We start from the raw sequence: 27,532 nt of genomic DNA, 5'->3' as shown, positions 1-27,532 counted from the left end.
CCTTTTATCCTTCCAGAAACAGATAAGTACCAAAAGCCCGATTTCACTGACAGTACCAGCTAATCTGTTGAAAGATCTCGAATGGTGGCAGACTCCGGATCGTTTTCCCTTGGGACAGGAATTGCGGGAGCCCAAAAGGGTGGTGTTGACCACAGATGCCAGCCTTTTTGGCTGGGGAGCTCACATGCCCGGAGCTGTAACGCAGGGTCAGTGGAATGCCCAAGAAGCCAAAGAAAGTATAAGTCTTCTGGAATTGAGAGCCATACAACTGGCCATGCTTCAGATGGAAGAAAGAGTGATGGGGACTCATGTACTGATTCAAACAGACAATATGACGGCAAAGGCCTATGTGAATCGTCAAGGAGGCGCCAGATACCGGAAGCTTCAAGACGAAGCGCAGGTCCTGTTCACATGGGCGGAAGTTCATCTTCGATCCGTCAGGGCAGTCCATGTGGCAGGAAAGGACAACGTGGTAGCGGACTGGCTGAGTCGGCAATCACTGGACCAGTCAGAATGGGCTCTTCATCGCGAGACGTTTCGAGAGATTTGTCAAAGATTCGGGACGCCGGAAGTGGATCTTTTTGCCTCGGACGACAATCACCAAGTGGCTCAGTATTTTTCAAGGACAAGAAGCAGAGGAGTGGCAGCTGTCGACGCTCTGAACTCAGATTGGCCAAGGACTCTATTGTACGCCTTTCCTCCGGTCCAGATCATCCAGACGTTCCTGCAGAGGGTCCGGGAACAGAAAGCGGAAGTGATTGTGGTGGCCCCTTTTTGGCCCAGGAGAGCCTGGTTCCAGGAACTTCAAAGCCTGTCGATATGGGAACCGTGGCGAATCCCATTAAGAGGGAATCTACTGTCCCAAGGCGAACTGCATCATCCACGACCAGAGATGCTGCAGCTCACTGTTTGGAGACTGAGCGGCAGCAGTTGATTAGTCTGGGTTATTCTTCTAAGGTAGTAGACACCATGCTGTCTTCAAGGAAGAGCTCCATTAACAGGAGCTATGTTACCTGGCAGGTTTTTCATACCTGGTGTGCATGCCTCAGTTTCTGTTATCCTGTCCTTTCTACAGGAGGGGTTAGAAAAAGGCCTTAGCACTAATATGCTGCGTAGGCAAGTGGCAGCCATAGCAGCAGTCAGAGGGTCCAGGAAGGGCAAGCCTATCTCCACTCACCCGCATATCAGGAGGTTCCTAAAGGGGGTGGCTTTGGTTAATCCACCGCAGGTGCATAGGTTCCCTTCTTGGAATCTAAACACAGTGCTGAAGGCACTATGTGGCAAGCCGTTTGAACCTATGGCATCGTGTAGCCTCAAGTTGCTGACCTTTAAGGTGGCGTTCTTAGTGGGCATCACCTCGGCGCGCAGAGTGTCGGAGCTTCAGGCTCTGTCGATACATAAGGATCTCTGCGTTTTCCATCAGGACAAAGTAGTGCTTCGCACTGATCCAGCATTCATTCTGAAAGTAAACTCACGCTTTCATAGGGCGGAGGACATTGTGCTTCCTTCTTTCTGTCCTAATCCAGTTCACTAGACAGAGAAGCTGTGGCACTGTTTAGATGTCCGTAAAGCCCTTAGTTTCTATCTAGACAGGACCAAGGGATTCTGTCAATCTGACTCTTTGTTTGTTTCCTTTAGGGGTTCAAACAATGGACGCAAGGTGTCAGCCTCCACCATTAGTAGGTGGATTAGGGGGTGCATTTGGGAAGCTTACAAGGTAAAAGGCCTGGAGCCACCGGTAGGGGTGACAGCTCATTCCCTCAGGGGAACAGCCACTTCGGTGGCCTATAGGGCCTTTCCTTCTCTGGAGGTTTGTGTAAAGCAGCGACTTGGAAGTCGGTTCACTCCTTCACTAAGCACTACAGGATTGATAAGGCGGCCTCGGCTGAGGCTGCATTCGGTAGGAAGGTGCTCCAACATGTGGTCTCGGGACAATGCTGAAGTGCCCACCCAGGGACTCGGCTTTTTTATGTCCTATGAGTGAGGACTGGCCCACTCCTGGGACCACTGAAGAACGGAAGATTCTGTTCACTTACCGTGAAGTCTTCCTTCTCTGTGGTCCCGGAGTGGTCCAGTCCTACCCACCCAGTTGTGTCGGGGAGAGTATCAGCTTTGTCCTGGGACGTCGGAGTTGGACACTGTGTTTTGGGGGGCTGGGTCCCTCACTAGAGCCCCATGAGTTGTCCCCAGAGAGGTTTCTCCTGTTATTCTTGGAGTTTTTATTAGGGAGGTAGGGTAGCTGGCAGAAGAACTGACTTCTGAGGATCAAGCACCTCCCCTTTGGGTCAAGTTTGTTAAGCCCTGCAATAGAAGAGGAGGAGCTATGATCCCATGAGTGAGGACTGGACCACTCCGGGACCACAGAGAAGGAAGACTTCACGGTAAGTGAACAGAATCTTCCGTTCCTTTGTTATGAGCACCTCTTTAGCTCTTGGTGGGGGAGAATTTGGGAACAAGATGAGGTGTGGCTTTGCTGTTGTTTTCTTGTGTGCATTTGTAAATAAGAAAATTAAAAGCAATAACATTTGCTGGTGTTTTTTTTAAGAGCCAATTACAGAAGCTTTGTGGGGAGGAATACTTCTTTTTAAAAAAATAATAGACTCTCTTCTTTACTGCCAGGCAAATTAATCCACCACTCTAATCACATAAAGAGGCCCATTTGACACATTATGTAAATAATCATAATAATCGGCATCTTTCTAAATCCTTTTTAAAAGATCTCTCTCTATACACAGTAGGTAATTAGGACTGTGCAAAATTGAATGCTCCCATTGAAATTAAGCTGAAGTGAATCAGATGCTTGTGGAAACAGGGAAGCATCAAAAAGAGCGACTATGAATCCCCTCTTAAATTGTCCCAATCCATGAATACCCTATTAAATTATCCCAGCAGGTTGTTGCTTGGTTTCAGCAAACAGGAGTTGTCTAATCAAAGCCCAAAAAGTGTGATGGCTGCTGGCGTAGATGGTGATGGAAGGGGATTGGAAAGATTTCCTGGAGGAGAGGCCCTTCAGTGGCTACTAGCCTGGATGGCTAACTCTCCTCTGAACTCATTAAGCTGCCTTCTACACACACATTTGTTATGAGGGATGGATTTGACATAAAGTCTTCTCCAGAAAAATAACTACAACTCCTATTTGGCAGTACAACAGAGACAGCCATGTACAATGAATGATTAGTATCAGCCTACTATCTGGGAAGTCTAAATTCGAGATCCCCAGTCATAGGAAAATGTGAAAGAAAAATCTATGGAAATATCCTGGGTAAACCTGGGCTAGACACACACACACACTCAGCCTAATGCTAGCTTGTTATTTCTCTTCTAAATAGTTATTTCCTATTGAGAAAGACTGGACATACTTTCCTATTGAGAAAGACTGGAGGGCATGGATACAATGAAAAAGATTAGGGGAACTAAGCTGCACCCATAACAAGTCCAACAAATCTCTCTCCCTCCCTCTCTCTGTAGCAAGGCAAAAAGCTCATACCTTATATAAAACATCACTAGTCTTAAAAGTGCCCTTTGTATTTCTCCCAATGGTGAGGACTGGGTAAAGGAAGCTCTGGCTCTTTCCTTCCTTCCCTCAGGGCACAAGGAGAGGGAGGAGCCTCAGCCAGGAAGAAAGAGAGGCTTGGCTCAGTAGCTCTGCAGGGTGATTAATTGAGTCTGGCAAACTTAATCACCCAACAGAGCTATAGAGCTAGGCTCTTTCATTAGCTAAGGCTCCTACTCTCTCCTCCTCCCTTTGGAAAAAGGGAGGGGAAGAGAGAAGGAGCCAAGAAAGGCTGCTTTGCTGGCTGATCGCTGGGGAGAAACACAAAATGGTGACCGAACACAGTAGGCAAGGGAGAATGAAGCAGACAACAGTCAGTTGCTGGAGGGCCTGATTGAAGCCCTACACAGACCGCATCCGGCCCGCGGTCCAGATGTTTGACACCTCTGTTCTGCAGCATTAGTGAAATAATGGGAGTTCAGCCAGCTTTGAATCATCCAAGAACACTTTGCTGCTAATAGAAACAGTCACAGAGAAACACAGGCAAAACAACAGCTATAATCTGGCCTTGGTTAACCATGCCCCCCAGCAGGCAACAGTTACTCCTGTTGGTTCACTCCAGAATCTTTTATTTGCATCTCTTTGTTACACATTGTTACATGCCTAGCATCCTGATTGGCCAGTTCTTCCAGGCTTCATAATCCAGGTTTGCAAGGAGTGCCTGTCTCAAACTCAGGCAACAAGAACCCAGTGAGATGCAATACATAACAGGCCCTTGATCTGTCAAGGCCAATCTTGTCTACTGTGATTGGTAACAACTCCCCAGGATTTCAGGAAGAGGTCTTTCATACCAGCTGCAGATGTGATCCTTATCACCGAGTTGAACCTAGGACCTTCTTCATGCAATGAGGGTGCTCTATCACTAAACTGTGCCCTCACTGAGCCATGTAGCAACACTAGTTCTAGGAGGCAACATTAGGAGAAGACCTTGGTTCTTCTGCCCTGTTTGTTGGCTCTCCAGGACAACTGAAGTGAAACAGGTATGCTGGACTAGATGGACCTCTGGTGTGATCTGGTAGAGCTCACTTAGATCTGCTATCCTGGGGATGAGGGAGGCAGTGTGTGTGTTCCTGTTAGGGATTGTTGCAACCTGTTGAGGTCCTGGCCAGCCTGCAACTTCTCACAGGAGTGGGGGAGACTAAAGTAATCTTAGCTCCCATTGTTATTATTATTATTTGCAATGATACATGCATTTTCTCTTTGCTCCTTAGCTGAGACTGGAAAGTCCCCAGCAGCTGATATTATGAATCTATTAACCATTTCTTCCTCTTATGTCTCTGCTAACTGCCTTCATGCTTCATGCAGTGTCCAGATTTTTCTTTAACATTCTCTGTTTTAATGCTAGGGTAAGAGAGACTACAATATCTCTTAGTAGTAGTAGCGGTCTGTGGTGCTTTACAAAACAAAATAACAAAAAAACCCTCCCCCATGGTAGACTTCTTGGGGCAGAGACCTATCAAAACCCAAATTCTGGTGATCAGAGAGGTAAGAGGAAGAATTGGTTAATATATGTGTAATTATTAGGTATTAGTATTAAGTAAGCTTTTCCTGTGACACAGGAAAGGTATCCTTGGTTTCTCTTGGCAACATCACTTGCTTGGACCTCGCAGGTGCAAATATGTTAGAACAAGGTGTTAGCAAATGTTAACAAGATAATCTCTCCTCTTAAATTAATGGGGGCTATTTTTAGGAAGCTTGCCTAGCTTGCCAGGGATATTTAATTAGTGTTGCACACCTTGCTGGTGTATTTTCCAAGCGCTGTTTTGGGGGAGTAGCCCACTGACTCATTCTAGCTGCCCAACTCCCACTGCTGCTTAATAGGGATGGTTGCTGTGTTTTCCATGATGGCTTTTCCCCCCTTTCTCCTGCATTACATTCTTTGCATTTCAAAGTGATGTGCAAACTGTGATCAAGAAGATGGAGAATTGAGGCTGAGAGAATTGCTTGTCCTTGTGAGTTCAGGGTAGGATGAAGAGGGATTAGGGCAGTGCCTGGCAAAGGGTTGTTTGGGCTTCTCTGTCTAGTGCAGGGGGTCTTTGTTGCACCCAGGAGCGCTTTTGGAATTTTGAGGAGGTTTGTAGTTGCCTCAGGAAAATGGCTGCCAAAATTTGGGGATGGGTCCAATCACAAAATGACTGCCAGGGGAGCTGGGTCCAAATACAAAACATCTGGAGGTTCCATAAAACATTAGGAAGTCCTGAGCCAACCAACTATTTTCGTATGATGTTGACAGCTGTTTCCAAAATGGTATACCCCAAAGACACAAAGGGGAAGCTTCCTAGGGTTTTCTGAAACTCTTCGTTCTCCAATAGTGTGAAGGATAGTCACTAATGGCTCTCGACTTTTGCAGAACAGATGGCAGGAAGCACATCTCTGGGCACCATCACTATGGTAATCCATAGTTGTGGGTTTCTAATACAGTATTTTTTTTTCATCCTGCCCTTCCTCTAGGGAGCTTGGAGAGGTGTGCATCTTCTACCCCATTATGTTCTCACAAGAATTCTGTGATGTTGGTTAAACTGAGTGTGTGTGACTGCCCTCATCTTCATGACAATATGAGGATTTGAACCTAGGTGTCCCAGTTCCTAATCTAATGGCCCAGTGGCCCCCAACCTTTTTGGTACCAGGGACCGGTTTTGTGGAAGACAATTTTTCCACAGACCGGTGGGGATGGGGGTGCTGGGGTTTTTACTTCCCCAGGCTGCCCCCATGCCCACACCCAGTCCCTGTCCCCCATGGGGGTCTTTAAATGAGGAGTAGGGAAAGGTCTCTGCCTCATTCTGCAGCCCAGTTGCTAACAGGCCACAGACCGGTACTGGTCCACGGACCGGGGGTTGGGGACACCTGCTCTAGTCAATACATCATGGGCAGACAATAAGGGGACTGGAGATATCTATTTAGTAGATCTCCATTAAACAATGATGTGAAATACCTCTGTTGGCCTGAAAGAGCTGCTGACACTCAGAGAAAACAGAACTGACCTTGATAATTCAATAGTTAGGCTCAGTAGAAATCAGCATTATATTTCCCTGTATTTTCATTTGCTGCATTCTGGACATGTTGAAGTTTTTTTTAAAAAATCTTCAGGGGCAGCCCCACAGAGTGCTTTACAGTAGTCTAATCTAAAGACAATAGTGTAATTGAAGGCATAAATAGCTGTGGATGAATTTTCTTTGAAAATAAGGGTATGCTTTTGCTTATGTTCAGCAGCTAAATATCCTAAAGCCCAATAGGAAGTGAGCTATTCAGCCACATTCCAAATAAAGAGTTGCCAACAGCCGAAGTCTCACAGACCCAAGAATTGTATAACTGCAAATAAACATTCTCGACTGGCAAAATTATCTGTTAATTTTTAGTTTGGAATTTGGTGGGGGAGAGGGAAGGAGCAGGCAGACAAGTATAGAAGCTTTGGGTGGCACTAGCATGCTGTTAAATTTCTCACCACTCCAGGACACAAAGGAATTATTTATAGCTGGTTTTTGCATGGGGTACACTTTCCCCAGCTCTCTGCTGCCATCTTGAGTATTGGTTTCACTTTGCAGAAATGGATAGACATCCCCCCCTCCTCCAAAGGGGATCATACTCAGCAATAGCAAGAGGCAACTAGAAGAGACAGAGAGCCTATTGTGGTGGCGGGGTTAAGAGCAACAGAATTATTGAGGTTAATCAACATTCTGCAACAGACGATGAAGGACACCAGAAGGTCTTTCGGCTGCATTGCTGAACAACATGTGAGGGATGGAATGAAATTCATTCAAGATGTCTGTAGCACATGGCAAAAGGAAACTCCATTATCCATGTTAATGAGGGAAGAATGCAACTTTAATCTGCCAAAGAAGCACACGTGCCACTGTGTGTGGATCACAGTTTTAGACTGGCACACAGACGTGTCCCAAATAGCTTTCATTGTTGTTGTTTAATCCCCAATCCCAATATATAGAATCAGCAGTCTCTAATTGATATTGTTCCTTTTATCCCAGGGAAAACATCATATTTTGGGTGAAATTTTCACAAGAATCTATTTTTTAATGTATGTTTATTTTGAATTGCCTCTTATGTTTTTCTCCCTCCTGAACAGAAGTCTTTGAGACTGAGCTATTGCTTTGTCTCATGTAATTAAATCTCTTGCCCCTTTTACATGTTTCCACCATTGACTTTGCTGCCATTGAGTTGATCAAACCTCACTCTCTGATGGTTCACTTCAATTTAATAAGGATAAATTAAGGTTGCAATTCTCAACTCATTCACAAGGGAGTAGGGCCCATGGAACTCAATAGTACTTACTTCTGAAAAGACATGATTAGCATCATGTTGCATTTAACTTAAATGACTAATCAAACCATTAAAATAATTAAAATTTCTAGCACAGTATTGGACAAATGCTGGCTTGTTATACAGGAAGCTGCTTTTTACAGCGTCAGTATTATCTACTCTGACAGGCAGCAGTTCTCAGGCTGAGGTCTTTCACATCTCATGCTGATCCTTTTAACAGGAGAATATCAAGGACTGAACATGGGAATTATTGCATGTTAAGCATGTGCTCAGTCACTGAGCTGCAGCCCCATTCCAGAGTGGAATATAGCCATGAACCTGTCTTAGTCTGAGTCAAACCCTTGGTCTGCCAATAACCAGGTTGCCTACTCCAACTGACAGCAGCTCTCTGGGATCTCAGGCAGAGGGGTTTACTATCACCTAGTACCTGATTCTTTTAACTGGAGTTGCCAGGGATTGAACCTGAGATCTTCTGCAAGGAAAGCATATGTTCTGCTACTATGGCAGTTACTATACTTCTGTGGCAAAGTGAGTTCCAGATTGGGAAGTTCACATGGCCCAGAAGGAGGTCATGTTATGGCCCTGTGAGCCAGCATGGTGGAGATCACTTAGCTAAGACCCAACCAGCAGCTCTTTTGGCTAAGGCAATGGCCCTTCAGGAGCTGTTCCAGTAACTTAACTGCCCAGTCTGCCTCTTGGGTCCCCTTGCTTGCTGCTTGCTGGTCAGCATTCTGGGCCAAGAGAAGCTGCTTTCTTCCCCCAACTTTGTTCTCTATTCAGATTTGTATGCCCGGAGCAGTACCCTTTTTTTGTTCCTTTCCAGGAATGTACTGTGCAGTTTGTGTGCCCAGGGTGGGGGCTGGTGGTGTCTTACGGTATTAATTATGGCTGAGGCAATTTGTTTTTCTTGGTGTACATTCCTCCCATAACTGTTAGCAGAAATGCATATGGAGGGCATCATCAATCACATGCTGTGGGTGACTACAAAGAAATCTTCCACCAGAAGGGGAGGTCTCTGTATAAATCTTGCTCTGCACAGAGCATGGCAGGAAAGGAAGGCCCTGAGGATTCAGGCAAATGTTCTCCTTCATACTGGGCCACTCATAGGGGGAGGGGTGGATTCCCGAGGAGGGATTCTCTCTGGCTCGCTGGCAGCACCTGCTTTGTGTGGAGAAGGTCCCATTCCCTGGCATCTCCAGCTGAAAAGCTCGCTGATAGCAGCTGCTGTGGAAGACCAATGTTCTCTCTAAGCTGGGAGTTCTTGTGGGCAAAAATTCTACTAGTATTAAAGTTGTGAGCAAGCCTACATTTGAATATCAGGTAACCTAGCCTAGAGGAAGCATCTGTGCATTTGGACTGAAAAGTTGTGAGCAGACCAGTGAAAATCTGTGCGTATTTGCTCACGTGCTCACACTAACATATGAACATAAGAGAAGCCATGTTGGATCAGGCCAATGGCCCATCCAGTCCAACACTCTGGGCGTTTTCGCATTAGCGTTTGCTCCAGGGTGGCATCCCATTTACCTCCGGATCTTTTGCTCGATTTCGCACATGTTGCTCCGCGGTCACGGTTTGATCCAGGGCTTCAGCAGTTTCACCCCGCAGTATCTGGATGCGCATGTTAGCGGAGTTTCCTAAAACCTGCGGATCCACACCGGATCCACTCTGCGGAGTTTGTTGTGGGAAATTCATCCCATCCCGCATCGACTGCTTTGTGGGCGGCACCCTCTGCCTTTCAGTCCTCCCACTCCATCCATCCCCTTGGGGCGTGCAATTCAAATCATGTACGCAGCTGGCCTGGCCAATCATCAGCCGTTCGTGGTGCTTCCCAAAAGTGCCCGCTCGGCCATTTTTTTTTTAAACTTCTCATTTCTTGCGTAATAGCGATATTTCGAAATAATAAAAAAAATTTCTTTGGTTGAATAGCCTCAATTGCCAATTCATAGCTCATAAGAACATAAGAACATAAGAGAAGCCATGTTAGATCAGGCCAATGGCCCATCCAGTCCAACATTCTGTGTCACACAGCGGCCAAATATATATATATATATATATATATATATATATATATATATATATATATATATATATATATATATATATATATATATATATATATATATATACACACACACACACACACACACACACACTGTGGCTAATAGCCACTGATGGACCTCTGCTCCATATTTTTATCTAACCCCTTCTTGAAGGTGGCTATGCCTGTGGACGCCACCACCTCCTGTGGCAGTGAATTCCACATGTTAATCACCCTTTGGGTGAAGAAGTACTTCCTTTTATCCGTTTTAACCTGTCTGCTCAGCAATTTCATCGAATGCCCACGAGTTCTTGTATTGTGAGAAAGGGAGAAAAGTACTTCTTTCTCTACTTTCTCCATCCCATGCATTATCTTGTAAACTTCTATCATGTCACCCCTCAGTCGACGTTTCTCCAAGCTAAAGAGCCCTAAGCGTTTCAACCTTTCTTCATAGGGAAGGTGTTCCAGCCCTTTAATCATTTTAGTTGCCCTTTTCTGAACTTTCTCCAATGCTATAATATCCTTTTTGAGGTGCGGCGACCAGAACTGCACACAGTACTCCAAATGAGACCGCACCATCGATTTATACAGAGGCATTATGATACTGGCTGATTTGTTTTCAATTCCCTTCCTAATAATTCCCAGCATGGCGTTGGCCTTTTTTATTGCAAACGCACACTGTCTTGACATTTTCAGTGAATTATCTACCATGACCCCAAGATCTCTCTCTTGGTCTGTCTCTGCCAGTTCACACCCCATCAACTTGTATTTGTAGCTGGGATTCTTGGCCCCAATGTGCATTACTTTGCACTTGGCCACATTGAACCGCATCTGCCACGTTGACGCCCACTCACCCAGCCTCAACAGATCCCTTTGGAGTTCCTCACAATCCTCTCTGGTTCTCACCACCCTGAACAATTTAGTGTCATCCTGTAGTTTTCCTAGAGTTTACGCTGAGTAAAAGCCAAAACCATTTTTTTATACCAAAAAGTGGTTTTTGTTATTTTCCATGTAAGAGAGAAACCCTTTTTTTAAAAAAAAAAATAGGCTTAGTTACGTTATTTCGCAACAACGAAATTTCGTCATATAAATTCCTCAATATACATCAGGGTCAATCCCTGGGGGGGGGGGCTCGCGAGTAGCAGCGATCGTCACAATTTGCATGAGCCAAACAGAACACTGGGAGGAAGAAGGGACCAGTATTGCTGGGCGCCATTGAACAGCTTACTGCCTCCACCACCGCACAGCAGCTACGTGCAATGGCATCCAGCAGCAAGCCGATGGGGGCTCGTGGTGTTTCGTGGCGTGAGAGCAAAACAGAAGCCTTGCTGTCCATTTGGACTGAGGATAGTGTAGGCTGTGTGGAGGATGCTGCTGCTGCAGCCAATGCTTAAGCAGAAGCGTCACGTGATGGTTTGCCCGCGGAAAAAAGGGGGATTCTCTATTACGTTGTTACGCAATTACGCAACTGGAATTGCGCTTAAAAAAAATGATTGACATGGCATCGAAGTCAAGTCGATGCCAGTGCGAAAACGATTTGAGACGGGGCTTCATGGAAAGCGACTCCGCAAAAGAGACAATAGTGCGAAAACGAGGGAAATGGTCCAGACATAATTGCTCCGCGGAATATCAGTAGCAAACGCTAAGTGCGAAAACGCCCTCTGTGTCACACAGTGGCCCAAAAAAAAAAATTACACACACACACACACACACACACATATATATATATATATATATATATATATATATATATATATATATATATATACACACACACACACACACACACTGTGGCTAATAGCCACTGATGGACCTCTGCTCCATATTTTTATCTCTCTCTCGGCTTGGCTTCGCGAACGAAGATTTAAGAAGGGTGCAATAGTCCACGTTTGCTGCAGGCTCGCTGGTGGCTGACAAGACCAATGTGGGACAGGCAGGTCCGGCCACAGCGGTTGCAGGGAAAAGTCTGATTTAGGGTTGGTCCTGTAGCAGTGCGATTCTTCCTCAATCTCCTTTTGTCCTCAAGACCAGCTATGCGTGTGTTCTCAAAGGAAGAGACAGCCTGGTGGATGGTGTGCCTCCATGCTTTGCGATCTGAGGCTAGGTCAGACCATTGGTGATGGTTGATGTGACAGGTGCTAAGGGATTTCTTCAAGGAGTCCTTGTACCTCTTCTTTGGTGCCCCTCTATTTCGATGGCCGGTGGAGAGTTCGCCATACAGGGCAATCTTGGGAAGGCGGTGGTTTTCCATCCTAGAAATATGCCCTGCCCAGCGCAGCTGCGTCTTCAACAGCAGTGCCTCGATGCTGGTAACCTCTGCCCGCTTGAGGACTTCAGTGTTGGTCACAAAGTCACTCCAGTGGATGTTGAGGATGATGCGAAGGCAGCGCTGATGAAAGCGCTCAAGGAGCCGCAGGTGATGACGGTATAAAACCCACGATTCGGAGCCATAGATGAGGGTTGTCATCACAACCGCTTTGTAAACATTGATCTTTGTGCCTTTTTTCAGATGCTTGCTGCTCCACACTCTTTTGTGCAGTCGGCCAAATGCACGGTTTGCCTTTGCCAGCCTGTTGTCAATCTCCTTGTCGATCTTGGCATCTGAGGAGATGATGCACCCCAGGTAGCTGAACTGCTGGACTGTCTTCAGAACTGATTCACCCACAGTGATGCAGGGAGGGTGATAATCTTCCTGGGGTGCAGGCTGGTGGAGAACTTCTGTCTTCTTCAGACTAACTTCTAGGCCGAATAGCTTGGCAGCCTCTGCAAAGCAGGACGTCATATGCTGCAGAGCTGATACCGAGTGGGAGACGAGTGCAGCATCATCAGCAAACAGTAGCTCTCGGATGAGTTTTTCCATTGTCTTGGAGTGTGCCTTTAGTCGCCTCAGGTTGAACAGGCTGCCATCGGTGCGATAGCGGATGTAGACACCATCGTCCTCATCTAGATCTACTGCGGCTCTTTGAAGCATCATGCTAAAGAAGATCGTAAAGAGAGTTGGCGCGAGAACGCAGCCTTGCTTTACACCTGTGCCTATTGGGAAGGGCTCCGAGAGGTCGTTGCAGTGTCTGACTTGGCCTCGCTGGTCTTCGTGTAGCTGGATGATCATGCTGAGGAACCTTGGGGGACATCCTAAACGTTCCAAGATTTGCCACAGGCCTTTCCTGCTAACGGTATCGAAAGCTTTGGTAAGGTCGACAAAAGTCACATACAGGCCCTTGTTCTGTTCCCTGCATTTCTCTTGGAGCTGCCTGAGAACAAATACCATGTCGGTGGTGCTCCTGTTAGCTCTGAAGCCGCACTGGCTCTCTGGGAGGAGTTCTTCTGCAATGGTGGGCACCAGTCTGTTCAGGAGTATTCTGGCAAGGATTTTGCCTGCGATGGAGAGCAGGGTTATCCCCCGGTAGTTGGAGCAGTCTGACTTTTCCCCTTTGTTCTTGTATAGGGTGATGATGATTGCATCGCGAAAGTCCTGTGGTAATTTGCCTTGTTCCCAGCAGGTGACAAGTACTTTGTGAAGTGAGCTATGTAGTACTGTGCCCCCATGCTTCCAGATCTCTGGTGGAATTCCATCAACTCCTGCTGCCTTGCCACTTTTCAGTTGCTTGATGGCTTTAACAGTCTCTTCTAGGGTGGGGATCTCATCCAACTCTGTTTTCACAGGTTGAAGTGGGGTGAGGTGGATTGCTGAATCTTGAACTACGCGGTTGGCACTGAAGAGAACCTGAAAATACTCCGACCACCGGTTCAGTATGGATGCCTTGTCTGTGAGGAGCACTTGGCCGTCTGCACTATGCAAGGGACTCTGAGCCTGATATGATGGACCATATACTGCCTTCAGGGCTTCGTAGAACCCTCTTAAATCACCAGTGTCTGCACACAGCTGGGTTCTCTCTGCAAGCTTGGTCCACCACTCGTTCTGAATGTCTCGAAGCTTGCGCTGGAGGTTGCTACATGCAGCGCGAAAGGTTGCTTTTTTCCCAGGACAGGAGGGCTGAGCAAGATGTGCTTGGTAGGCAGATCTCTTTTTTGCCAGTAATTCTTGGATCTCTTGATTGTTCTCATCAAACCAGTCCTTGTTCTTCCTTGTGGAGAACCCGAGGACTTCTTCAGAGATCTGCAGGACGGTAGTTTTTAGGTGTTCCCAGAGTGCTTCTGGAGAAGGGTCTGTGGGGCAACTGAGGTCCTCAATTCTTGACTGGAGTTTTGCCTGGAAGGCAGCTTTAACTTCGGCTGACTGGAGGCTGCCAACCTGAAACTTCCTCCGAGGGATACCTCCTCTCCTGGGTGTGGGTTTAAAGTGAAGACGGAGATTGCAGCGTACAAGACGATGATCCGTATGACATTCTGCGCTGGGCATTACTCGGGTGTGTAAGACATCTCGAAGGTCTCTCTGGCGCACCAGAATGTAGTCGATAAGGTGCCAATGCTTGGACCGTGGGTGCATCCAGGTTGTCTTCAGACTGTTCTTCTGCTGGAAGATAGTGTTGGTGATGGTGAGCTGGTGCTCCATGCAGAATTCTAGCAGGAGGCGCCCGTTGTCATTGCAGTTGCCAATGCCGTGTTTGCCAAGTACTCCTTTCCAGGCTTCCGAGTCTTTACCTACTCTGGCATTGAAGTCGCCAAGGATGATCACCTTGTCCTCTGTAGGGGTCTTCCGTACGAGGTTGCGTAGATCAGCATAGAACTTGTTCTTTTCTGCAGGATCTGCTTGAAGGGTTGGGGCATACACACTGAAGAGTGTTGCATGCTGCTTGTTTTGAAGTGGAAGGCGCATGGACATTATGCGATCTGAGTGACCTGTTGGAAGGTTTTCGAGTTTGGAGGCAATGGAGTTCCTGACCATGAAGCCAACGCCAGAAAGGCGGCTCTCAGCCTTTGACTTACCCGACCAGTAGAGGGTATAGCCAGCACCGTGTTCTTGAAGACTACCTTCCTCAGGGAAACGGACCTCACTGAGAGCTGCTATGTCGATATTCAACCTGAGAAGTTCGTGGGCAACTAGAGCAGAGCGTCGTTCAGGGCGACCACTGCCTACTGTGTCAAGCATGGTTCTGATGTTCCAACACGCAAGCTTTAGTCTTTGCACACTTTGTGAGGCAGGTGCATGCCTTTTCTTTGTTGTTATTTTTCGACCGCAAGTAAGGATGCCTGTTGACCGCAGCTAGCCAACTGGGGTGGGGGAGACGAGCTTTGTTTAGGCCACCTTTTCTAGGCCCCTCTCCGTGTGGAGCAAGCAGTGCTGTCCCTAGATAAGGCTGCTTGGTCGTTCAGGGTGCTGCCGAAAGATGCTTTCGTCTCCAGGTTAGCATCAGGCGACCAATATCCTGAACCGCCTACATGCAGGATCGGGACTGCGGCTTCCAGTGGCACCTTCCACCTGCCGTTTCGCCCCTTGCCTATCGCTGCAGGACTTGATGCGTTGTGGGTTGTGTGTGTGGATATGCCGTTCAGGCCTGCGCAGAGGAATTTTTTAGGTGAAGCGCAGTGTGCGCGGTACTGGCTCCACCCTTTCACCTGGGGGTCATCTGCCATGGCCCAGTAAGCCGGGACGCCGGCAGTGAGTCCTCCAGGTGGTAGGTGTTACATTAACGAGCTCTATCTGCCCGGGTTTGATGTTAGAGTTTTCCTTCTCTTAGGCTGACGAAGTTGGTGGGCCCAGCCTGCCCATCCGGTTATACCGCCGGACAATTCGGTCGCACCATGACGTAGCAAACTCTGTGAAAACGGGGGGGACCAGCGAGAAGGTGTTGCTACGGATGCAGTAATGCAGGAGAGGCCATTGCAGTGACCATCTGCCAGGCATAGCCAGACAGTAACCACGCGGCGTTCACTACACCGGGAGAGGAGAGGCTATGTATTGCGCATGCACTTTCCCTGGGGGGGTAGGCTTCCCAGAGGGAGCCCACCCCCCACCACCCCCCAACCTCTAACCTCCTCTTAAAGCTGTCTATGCTTGTAGCCGCCACCACCTCCTGTGGCAGTGAATTCCACATGTTAATAACCCTTTGGGTGAAGAAGTACTTCCTTTTATCCATTTTAACCTGACTGCTCAGCAATTTCATTGAATGCCCACGAGTTTTTGTATTGTGAGAAAGGGAGAAAAGTACTTCTTTCTCTACTTTCTCCATCCCATGCATTATCTTGTAAACCTCTATCATGTCACCCCACAGTCGGCGTTTCTCCAAGCTAAAGAGCCCCAAGTGTTTTAACCTTTCTTCATAAGAAAGTGTTCCAACCCTTTAATCATTCTAGTTGCCCTTTTCTGGACTTTTTCCAATGCTATAATATCCTTTTTGAGATGCGGTGACTAAAGGGAACCTTGCAGAAGACACTTCTCTGCCAGAGCCTCCCTTGGAGATCTACTACCAATTAGGTCAGCCAGTGCAAAGCTACATCTTCTGACTCAGTATTAAGCATCATCACCACAATGTGTTTCTGTCTTGCACCTTTCTCTCAAAGCCCACACTGATGCTCCAGCTGTCCTCTCTCTTTAGGTGTCTCACCTACAGTTGCCAGCTTTTTACTTGGACAAGACATCATGAGCAAATGAAATGGTTTGTCTCCGTGCTGTGAAAAGCTGATGTCTGCACACTGGCAAAAAAGCAGGGGACTGAGGTTGTTGACAAGTCAACAGCCCTATTTTCACCCTGTGAGGCTTGGTTCTGCTGGACCTGGATGCCCCAGGCTAATCCAAGTTAGTCAGATCTCATAAATTAAGCAGGGCTGGCCTGCTTAGTATTTGGATGGGAGACTACAAGGAAGCCCTGGGTGTCAAGTCTGATGTTTCAATAACGAGACTCTTTTGATAAGAAGGTTCTAGTTTATTGCAACATGTTGCAGAGCTATAGACGAAAGATTGCGAGACTGGCAAGCATACACAAAGGGCAAACTTTTAAGGTACAAATCTAAAGCATTCCTGAGGGGGGGGGTACACTATGCAGGGCACATTCACACATCGTTGTTACTTTTATCGTTCTCAGGCCTTGGTTGGCCTTGGGCGCTTCCTTAGCGCTCGTTATCTCTGAGAAGGTACCATAATCTTGTTCCCATATTCTCGTTACCAAGCTGTGCTACATAACAACGGAAAGGAGGGGGAGCGGAAAGGTTGAGCTAGCAGCATTTGAATATAGTATGGCTTTTACCCAGGGGCCTCTTCTGAACCAGCGTTTGGGCCTAAACTACTCAGACATTACAGCAGACTTGACATACTGCCCCCCTAAGCCCCCTCCACCGCGCGGGGAGGGTGGTTGGTTGCGTCACGCTCCGGGGCTTCTTGGTTGAAGGCACATCGCTTGATTAGGGCGGCGGTGGCCCCCGCGGGGGGAGGATGCCAGCTGGACGGCCCGGGGTCCCGGCGGATCAAGCTGCAATGAAAGACAGGGTGGATTTTACCCAGGGCGGGGGGCAGGTCCAATTCTACAGTTACTGGATTGATCACCCTTTTCACCCTGAAGGGCCCTAGGAACTTGACCGCTAGTTTGCGTGAGGGCTGGGTTAGAGGTAGGTTCTTGGTTGAAAGGTACACCGAGTCCCCTATCTTGAAGTCTCCCGCCGGGACATGGGATTTGTCATATTGTTTTTTGTAAGCCTCTTTGGCTGCTTCCAAGTTTTCCCTTATGACGGGCCAACATTTGCTCGGTCCCTCCCACCATTGCTCGAACATGGTAGGAGTGTCTCGACTGCCCCCTCCCGGGAGTAAGGGGAGGGGTTTCCCTTCGTAACCGAACACTGTGGCAAAGGGGGAGGCTTTGGTGGAGCTTTGCATGCTGTTGTTGGAACAATATTCTGCAAATGGGAGTAGATCAACCCAATCGGATTGTCTTTGGTTCACAAAGCACCGCAAGTATTGCTCTAATACCCCGTTGACCCTCTCCGTCTGTCCGTCCGTTTGGGGGTGGTAGGCTGAGCTTAACCCCTGTTCCATTCCCACCAGTTTGCAAAACTCCCGCCAGAAGGTGGCAACGAACTGAGGCCCGCGGTCGCTAATGACCTTCTCTGGGAACGAGTGTAGTTTTATGACGTGGTCAAAAAACAGGGCGGCCAGTTTCTTGGCTGTGGGCAGTTGGGTGCAGGGGATGAAGTGGGCCTGTTTGGAGAAGGAATCAACCACCACCAGGATGACCGTCTTCCCCCGGGAGGGAGGGAGCTCTACAATGAAGTCCATGGACACTATGGCCCAGGGGCACTTGGCTGTCTCTAGTGGCTGCAAGAGTCCCGGCGGCTTCCTCCCCCCCTCCTTTTGGCCATTACGCACATTGGGCAGCTCGTGACAAACTCGGACACATCTTTCCGGAGGGACGGCCACCAGAACTGCCGGTTGACCAAGTGCAGCGTCTTTACGTAGCCAAAATGCCCCGCCAACTTGGATGAATGGCAAAGTTGGAGAATTTCTCTGCGCAGGCATTTGGGCACGTACAGTTTGTCTCCTTTGTACCACAGCCCATCTCCCCCTTTCTGCACCCCCTCGGGGCGCTCCTCCCCCTCCCTTCTGGTTTCTAGCTCTATGCGCTCACGGTTCACCCCCTCCAATTCCTTCCTCTTCTGGGAGCGGGTGGTGACCATGGCCGCCACTTGTGACGGCTGAATTAAAGAGTCTACCACCTCCTCTCTCTGATTCTCGTGCTGCGGGAGCCTTGACAGGGCGTCTGCTAGGAAGTTCTTCGTCCCAGGGATGTGCTTTAGGGTGAAGTCGAATTTGGAGAAGAAGCCCGCCCACCTGATTTGTTTTTCACTCATTTTGCGCTTCCCAGTCAGTGCCTCTAGGTTTTTGTGGTCGGTCCACACTTCGAAGGGTAATTTTGCCCCCTCTAGCCAAGGCCTCCAAGTTTTTAGTGCGAACACGACCGCAAACGCCTCTTTGTCCCACACCGACCAGTTGCACTGCTCGTCCGAGAATTTTCGGGAGATGTAGGCACAGGGTCGCAGCTTCCCCCCCCCCCCCCCCCGTCCCTTTGCATGAGGATGGCTCCTACGGCCACATCGGAGGCGTCGCATTGGACCACGAAGGCCCTCTGCTCGTCTGGGTGGCTTAGGACTGGTTCGCTGGTGAACAGCCGTTTCAGGTGGTCGAACGCTCTCTGGCACTCGGCCGTCCACACCAGCCTCGCCCCGGGCCGTTTCGCCTCCGGGCCCTTGCCCTTGGTCTTTAGGAGATCGGTCAGGGGCAGGGCTATGCTAGCAAACCCCTCTATGAATTGTCTGTAGAAATTTGCGAACCCCAAGAAAGATTGGAGTTGTCTACGTGTCCTCGGGGGGACCCACTCTAATACTGCTTGGACCTTGACCGGGTCCATGGCCAGGCCTTATTCGGACACCCGGAACCCCAAGTAGTCTAGTTCGGTTTTGTGGAACTCGCACTTGGACAGTTTAGCATACAACTGATGCTTCAGCAACGTGCTGAGCACCTCCCTCACTAACTTCACATGCGACTTCAGGTCTTGCAAATAAATAATGATGTCATCCAGGTAAACCACCACCCCCTTAAACAAATATTCCCTCAACACATCATTAATGAAGTTCATGAACACTCCCGGGGCCCCCTGTAGCCCAAACGGCATCACCAGATACTCAAACTGTCCCATTGGGGTGTTGAAAGCCGTTTTCCACTAATCCCCCTCCTTGATGCACACGCGGAAGTAAGTGTCGCGCAAGTCCAGTTTGGTGAAAATCTTTCCCCCCGCCACTGTGCTGAACAAGTCCCGGATGAGGGGGATTGGGTAGGCATTGGACATGGACACCGCATTAATCCCGCGAAAATCTGTGCAAAGTCTAAGCGAGCCATCCTTCTTCTTCCGAAATAGCACCGGGGCGGCGTGGGGGGCCGTGGCCGGCCGGATGAACCCGCGTGCTAGGTTTAAGTCTAGGAACTTGCCAAGTTCTTTCTTCTCAGCCCACCCCATCTGATACAGCTTGGCTTTGGGTAGGGTTTCCCCCGGAATCAGTTCTATGGCGCAGTCGGTGCTTCGGTGGGGGGGGCAGTTGGTTGGCCTCCTCCTCACTGAACACTCGCCTCAGGTCCCGGTAGGCCGCGGGAATCGGGTGCACCTCCTCTACCGATACACATGCCCTCTCGTGCGCCACGGGGGCTTTAGGTCCCCATGCGGGATTCCAGAGGTGCTGTTTGCACCCTGGGTCTAGAAACCTGATGGTTTGCGCCCTCCACCGGATTAGGGGCTCGTGCTTTTCCAACCACCCCACCCCCAGCACGATCGGGAGGAACAGGACGGGGCGATTACAAAGAATTCTTGGTCCCAATGGTCCTCTATCCCCATGAGGCAGGGCAATGTCTCGCGGGTGCACGGCTCTCCGCACATCACGGACCCGTCCATTTGCTCAAGCAGCATGGGGTGGGGCAGCTGTGAGCTTTCTAGTCCCAATGCCTCCACCACTTTGGGAGAGATCAATTCCCTGTTGCACCCTGAGTCTATAAGGGCCCGGATCTGCATGAACCTCCGCAATTTGGGGTTCAGTAATTTAACAGTCACAAAATACAGTCTCCCCTTTACTCTCACCGTCAGCGGCGCCTCGTCGCGGTCGACCTGCCGTTGGGCACCCTTCAGAGCAGCAGGTCGGGCTCGTTTCCCGCTGGTTCTTCCACCCAGGCGAGGTCGGCCAACTCCGCGGAGAGAAGCACTTCTTCTTCCTGCAGTTCCTCCTGCACCAGCACGCTGGTTTTCGCCGCATCCTTAGGGCAGCCGGGAGTCTTCTTGGGGGCTGGGATGCCCGGTTTCGGTGGAGCCGGGGACGATCGGGCCGGCGGGGGTTGGGGGCAGGCGGACGCCAGGTGGTTTGGGTCTCCGCACCGGTAGCACCTGCGGGGTCCTGCTGGCGGGGCAGTCGTCAGCATCTTTGCCTTGGCCTGTTCACTCTTCACCGGGGCCCCCTTCGGGTGGGCCTTCCCCGATTGGTGTTGCCGTAGCATGGCTACTCGTTTGAGGTTGTTCTCTACCTCACCGGCCAGTTGAATCCACCCCACCGGGGTTGTCGGACGGGCTTGGGTGAGGGCTCGATCCAGGATGCTGGCGTTCAGCCCGCTGGTGAACTGCTCGATTTTCATCACTTCGTTCCAACCCCGGACGCGGCCGACGTTAGCTTGAAAATTGGCCGTGTACTCACGGATGGATCGGGCCCCTTGTTGCATGTCCCGCAGGGCCGCCAACGCTCGGGATTCTTGCAGCGGGTCCTCAAATTGGGTCAGCAGGGCTTGTAGGAAGGTGTGCACGTCGTCCAGGATTGGGCTCCTGGCCTCGCACAGGCTCACGTACCATCTCTTTGCAGCCCCTCTCAGCTTCGACCCCAGGTAGTCGACCCGGCTGAACTCGTCCGGGAAGGAGTTCCCCCAGTAGTGCATGAAGCTGTTCGCCTGTATCCCGAATTAGTTCACTTCCTCCGGGTCCCCATCGAAGGTGGCGTCCAGCTCGCGACTCACATTTCTCGGCCCCACCAGGGGCGCTGGTGGTGGCGGGGTAGGAGCTGGGGTGGCCCCCGTTCCGCGCCGGGGCGGCCGGTGCGGCGGGTTGGCTAGGGCGGCCCCGGGGCCCCCCCCCCCGGGCGCAGCAGGTCTTCGGGAGGTAGGCATCCCCAGCGCCCTCCCGAGTTGGATGGTCAGGTCGCGCACCTCGTCCCTCAGCCCTCCTATGGCTCCGTCCACCTCTCTGCGGACCATCGACCGGAACATTTGATAGTCCTCCTCGTCCTGGTCTCGGAGCCGCCGCTCCCCGCAGTCAGCTTTCCGGCCTCCCGCCTTGTCGTCTCCATCGTCTCCGACCTGGATGACGATGATGCTGTCCGCTTCTCCCGTCTCCCCCGAGCTCGGGCTCACGGCTTCAGCTCCAGCCACCTGAATTGACCTGATGTGGCGGTTCAGGGTGGCCTCTCGGCGCAGCGGGGCCTGATCCATGATGGTGGTCAAGGTCTGCTGCTGGTACTGCTGGGGCGATAGCACCAGCTGGAACTCCGGGGGGGACTCCGCGGCTCTTCTAGGGTCTAGGACGTGCCACGGGGCTGGCCCCTCGGGTCCCGAGTCGAGTGGGAGTTCTGCCTCGTCCGGAATCTGGTCGGCCATCGGGCCTTTCAAGTTGCCGGAGTGGTTAGGTCCCAAAAGGGAGTCTCGCAAAATGTCAAGTCTGATGTTTCAATAACGAGACTCTTTTGATAAGAAGGTTCTCATTTATTGCAACATGTTGCAGAGCTATAGACGAAAGATTGCGAGACTGGCAAGCATACGCAAAGGGCAAACTTTTAAGGTACAAATCAAAAGCATTCCTGAGGGGGGGTACACTATGCAGGGCACATTCACACATTGTTGTTACTTTTATCGTTCTCAGGCCTTGGTTGGCCTTGGGCGCTTCCTTAGCGCTCGTTATCTCTGAGAAGGTACCATTATCTTGTTCCCATATTCTCGTTACCAAGCTGTGCTACATAACAAAGGAAAGGAGGGGGGGGGCGGAAAGGTTGAGCTAGCAGCATTTGAATATAGTATGGCTTTTACCCAGGGGCCTCTTCTGAACCAGCGTTTGGGCCTAAACTACTCAGACATTACAGCAGACTTGACACTGGGTTGCTATGCAGAGGCAGGTAATGGCAAACCACCTCTGAACATCTCTTGCCTCAAAAACCCCATGAGGAGTTTGCAGCCTGCAAAGTGGTTTTTGCAAGTCATCAGGTACTAAGGAGTGGTCAAAGGGTTGTGTGTATGGACCATGTGAGCAATAAACCGCCCTTCCTTTCAAGATGGCTGCTGAAGAAATCCAAGATGGAGGGGACAAGCAACATCAGACCAGTGAGAAGGGCCTTGCCATTTCTCCCTCTCCTTCAGCAGAATGACTGTTGATGGAATAATGTTGGTTTATTATTGTCAGCATCACCATTGGCAAAACCCCAGTAGGTTGGGCAAAAATCTTGGCAGGGCTTTGAGTCTCTTAAAGAAGGAAATCCATCCATGAAAGGCTGTTCAGATGTTAAATGACTTGCCAGTACCAGCAAGCCCTACTTCTGCACACACTCTATGCAGCAAGTGTCTCATTTGTTAGCATGATCAATATAATCACCTGCATCGTTTGGTTGATTGAATGCTTGTCATTTAAATCCATTAGCGGGCTCCTCAAAGCCTATAATTTGGTTTTGTGCTTAGTGAGCAATAAGCATTCTTCCTGAGCCATAACAGGAGGCTAAGAAAGAAATGCCAAGGAGAAATTAGTCTGCAGGGGGAGGCTGGTCTCTTAGGGCCGCTGAGTTGAGAGGCTGGGCACATGGCAGGCCTTTTCGGTGGTGGCATCCCATATAGGATACTCTTCTTAGACACATCCAGGGGGCACCTGCATCATCTTTTCAACAGGGGATCTCCCTGTCCTCCAAACGGCTTGTCTGTACATTATTGTTTGGTTTGGTTTCTTTCATGGATATAACACTAATTTTTGCTCTGTAATGTTGTAGTGGAAAATGCGGAAGACCTCTGTACATCGAGGAGATAGGAGTGGTGATTCACTCTTCTGACCTGTGACTCTCCATATGACAGCACCAAGCTGCAAAGGGTTAATTTACTTTGCCTGGAGTTAGGTTTGTTCAGCTGGTGATGCTGTGAAACCTCTCAGATAAACCAGTCCCAGCTGAAGCTGATTATTCAATGAGGTATAAATGAACCCTAAGTGGACTAGATCTTGGGGAGGTCTTTTGTTTTCTGGAGGAACTGCTGCTTGATGACTGACAGACTGCTTGAGGAATGGATGGTTGCTGAGAGAGAGCTCAAGAGGAACCTCCCCAGCAAAAGGGACAAGTTTACTCATGAGAAGTATCTTTGAATTAGTTTTGACCTTGTCTTGTAAACTTTGAGTTAGTTTGCCTTTGTGTAGTGAATAAACTTGTCTTTGCCTGCTGAAATTTAAAGAACATGGACATTACAAATGTGTGTTTCAGCAGTTGTTCAGTGGTTGGTGCGGGAGCATCATGTCTGAGTGTCAATAGTCCTGGGCTAGATAGAGTAGTGCTCTGGGCCTACAAGTGCCAGTTCACATGATGCACAGGTCTCAGGGCTGCTGCAAGAACTCTGTATTGCATCTGCATCAGGGACCCCAGGCCACCCTGGCATGTGGGGCCTGGGCTCCAATTGTGATGGCAATGGAGACGGCTCACCCACTAGGCAAACTAGGCAGTTGCCTAGGGTGCCAGGAGGAGGGGTGCTGAATTGAGCTCCCCTCCCTGGTGCCCACAACAACTGCCTAGTTTGCCTGCCTGCCTGCCCCCACCACCACTACTGCTGCCTGCCCCTCCCTTCCCTTGTGCTTTGCCCACCCCGCCCCCCGGCCAGTTCAGAGGAATGCGCCGAGGCTAGGCCCTATTGGCTTCAATGTGACTGGCATGCCAACTAATGCTTTGAAGCGCCCGGGGGAGAAGGCTTCACTCCCCCTCACTTCTGGTTCCAGGAAGGAGGGGAGAGAAGCCTTCTCCAGTGGGCACTTCAAAGCATTAGAAGCAGCCGGTAAGGCCCAGCCTCTGTGCGGTGTGCTCTGATGGGGGGGGGGGCGTGACAGAGGGGAGGGAGGGAAGGTGGGGGAGGGGGCTGTGTTGGGGTGTGTGGCGGGGGGGGCCGCAGTGGCAGCAGGGGTGGCAGGCAAGGAGCCTGCCTGGGGCACCACAGGCCCTAGAGCCGGCGCTGAATGGCAATGTGCTTAGAGGGACAGGCCTGTGAAATGTGCTTAAACATCCTGGGCAGCTGCTGTTGGATCCACTGGGAAATGTTTGTGTAATGATGGCTGTGTGTAAATTTCCTAATGGAGCCAACAGCAGCTCCCCAGAGCAGCTTCAGGTCACAAATCTGGCATGGGGCAAAGGCTGAAGCTCCTTCTCCACACACACACACACACACACACACACAAACACACACAGTGTTCATGATCCGATGATGGCCCCTGAGTGCCTGGGAGGTGCCTGCGTGATCCAGTGGCTAGAAGGACTTTGCATCCTGTCAGTCAGCCTTAAAAAAAATCATAGGTTGCCTTGGTTGGATGTGAACTTCTCTAAAACCATTTTTTCAAGCACTTAATGGCATAGTGGATGCATCTCATCTCTTGCATCCACAGACATAAATAAATGCACACGCATGAGCATTAAGGTGCCACACGGCCTCCTGTTTTACATGCCACCACTACTGAGGTTCATTTTGCAATGTGGTTAACCCATTAAAGGACAACTATGTATTTCTTTGCTATTTTAAACTAAAAGAACAAAACCTTCATTTTCTTGAATCAGTGCTCCAGAACAGGCTATGGCAGAGTAAATTAATTCAGTGTTCAGCAAGCAGAGAACTTTCAGTGATGTATAAAATGGCTGGGAGGGAGGGGAGGATCACTCATGGGCAGTGGGAGAATCTATCCAAGTAAAACACAGAAATATCCATTTTATCTAAGAAATGTTGGAGAGGGTATATGGGCTTTGTTGAGCTCTGAGCTGGACTAGAATTGACGGGGGGGGGGGTAAGTTGAGATTCAGCAGGGCGGCTGAGCTATTACAAAGATGTCTAGAAGTCCAGATGTTAAAGCAGCAGTGAGATACAATCCATAGAGAGACTATGATGGAGAAGTGTTTGTTGCAGCCGACATGGAATGTACAGACTAGCTGAGACCAAGAATCATCTGCCCTTGCATTTTGCAAGAAGAAGATAAGAATCATTAATATTAACAGCCACTAAAATCCAGACAATAAAACCCAGAAGCATGAAAGCACATAAAAACAGAAGCATAAAGCACACAAACCCCCAAAAGCATAAAAACCACATAAAAACGCAGAAGCATAAAAGTTGCTTAGATGCCTGCCTGTAGGTAAGTGGTACCCAGATGTTTTCCACACAGGTCAAATTTTTGCTTCTAAGAAAATATTAATCCTGGAGAAGGGTTAAAAACCACCCTCTCACCTTTCCTATAGTGCCACTTTCCTGGCTTGGGCCATCTGGAGAGAGAGAAAAGAAACACTGTGGAAGAAACTCATCAGAAATCAACCATAACTGAATGGTAAGCTCCTGTTAGGGAAGGGTGGAATATAAATATGATAAAATAAAAATAAATAAAATACAGAAGCTTCTCTAGTTTAATCACTGTGGGCTCCATTTAAGGAATGTCATGTAGGAAGAGATGGGGATCTTTCTCTGCCTGAGACCCTGCAAAGAGACTGCCAGTCAAAGTAGATAATGCTGAGCTCCATGGACAGATGACCTGGCCCATAGAATCATAGAGTTGGAAGATAACTCCAAGGCCATCTAGTCCAACTCCATGCACAGGGCAGGAACTTCACAAATAACTCCCCCACCCCCACCCCCCGCATACACGTACCCAGTGCAGAGAAGATGGCAAAATACATCTAGGATCCCTGGTCAAACTAACCTGGAGAAAATGGCTTCCTGACCTCAAAGTGGTGATCAGCATTTTCTGGGGCATGTAAGAAAGGGCCACAAGAACTAAACATTGATGCAATCCTTCATGCCCTCCGGAGATCATGTCTCATGATCTGCCCAGTTCACAGGATCAGCATTGCTGTCAGATGCTATCTAGCCTCTGTTTAAAAACCTCCAAAGAAGAAGAACCCACCACCTCCTGAGGAAGCCTGTTCCACTGAGGAACTGCTCTAACTATCAGGAAGTATCAAAGATTTCAGGTTTTCACGGCTGGTAACATCATTAGGGTTTGTAGAATCTTTCGGGCTCAAGTACCATGTTCTACTGGAAAAAAATTTTCTTCCAGACGTTTCGTTCTCAGCTGCGGAGAACATCCTCAGTGGCGCTGCAGCCGGAGCAGGCGCTCTGACCTTCTTGGCTGCTGTGCATTGAGCACTTTCTCCAGTAGAACACGGCACTTGAGCCCGAAAGATTCTACAAACCCTATCAGGAAGTACTTCCTACCGTTTAGCCAGAAACTCTTCTGATTTAATCTCAACCCACTGGTTCTGGTCCAACCTTCTGGGGCCACAGAAAACAATTCCACACCATCCTCTATATGACAACCCTTCAAGTACTTGAAGACAGTGATCATATCACCTTTCAGTGAGAGACAGTTTGGTGTAGTGGTTAAGTGTGCAGATGCTTATCTGGGAGAACCAGGTTTGATTCCCCACTCTTCCACTTGCACCTGCTGGAATGACTTTGGGTTAGCCATAGCTATTGCAGGAGTTGTCCTTGAAAGGGCAGCTGCTGTGAGAACCCTCTCAGCCCCACCCACCTCAGGGTGTCTGTTGTGGGGAGAGAAGATATAGGAGATTGTAAGCCACTGAGTCTCTGATGCAGAGAGAAGGGCGGGGTATAAATCTGCAGTCTTCTTCTTCTGTTGTCTCCTCTCCAGGCTAAACATTCCAGCTCCTTCAACCTTTCCTCACAGGACCAGGGCCGGATTAAACCCTGTGGAGGCCCCTAGGCAGTCAAAATCTTGTTGGGGGCAGGGCTCGCAAATTATCTCAGAGTTGGAGTGGCTGCCCCACTGCTGCTGCAGCCTGCAGACACCTTCTCAAAAGCCCTTTTGACAAAGCTGCGGGGGAGAGGCAGAGAGAGGCAAACTTTGCTGTGACGTTAGCATCAGCTGCACTAGGCAAGTCGGGCAAAGAGCAGCTCCATTGCTGGCTGCACATGCAGACTGGAAGAGCTGCAAGCAGGGGGGAAACTGGGGGGGGGGGCTAGTGCCCCAAAG

Source organism: Heteronotia binoei, chromosome 19 (assembly GCF_032191835.1).
Source record: "Heteronotia binoei isolate CCM8104 ecotype False Entrance Well chromosome 19, APGP_CSIRO_Hbin_v1, whole genome shotgun sequence".
In the NCBI taxonomy this organism is placed as follows: Eukaryota; Metazoa; Chordata; class Lepidosauria; order Squamata; family Gekkonidae; genus Heteronotia; species Heteronotia binoei.
The sequence above is the reverse complement of the archived record's forward strand: the minus strand, read 5'-3'. Positions refer to the sequence as shown.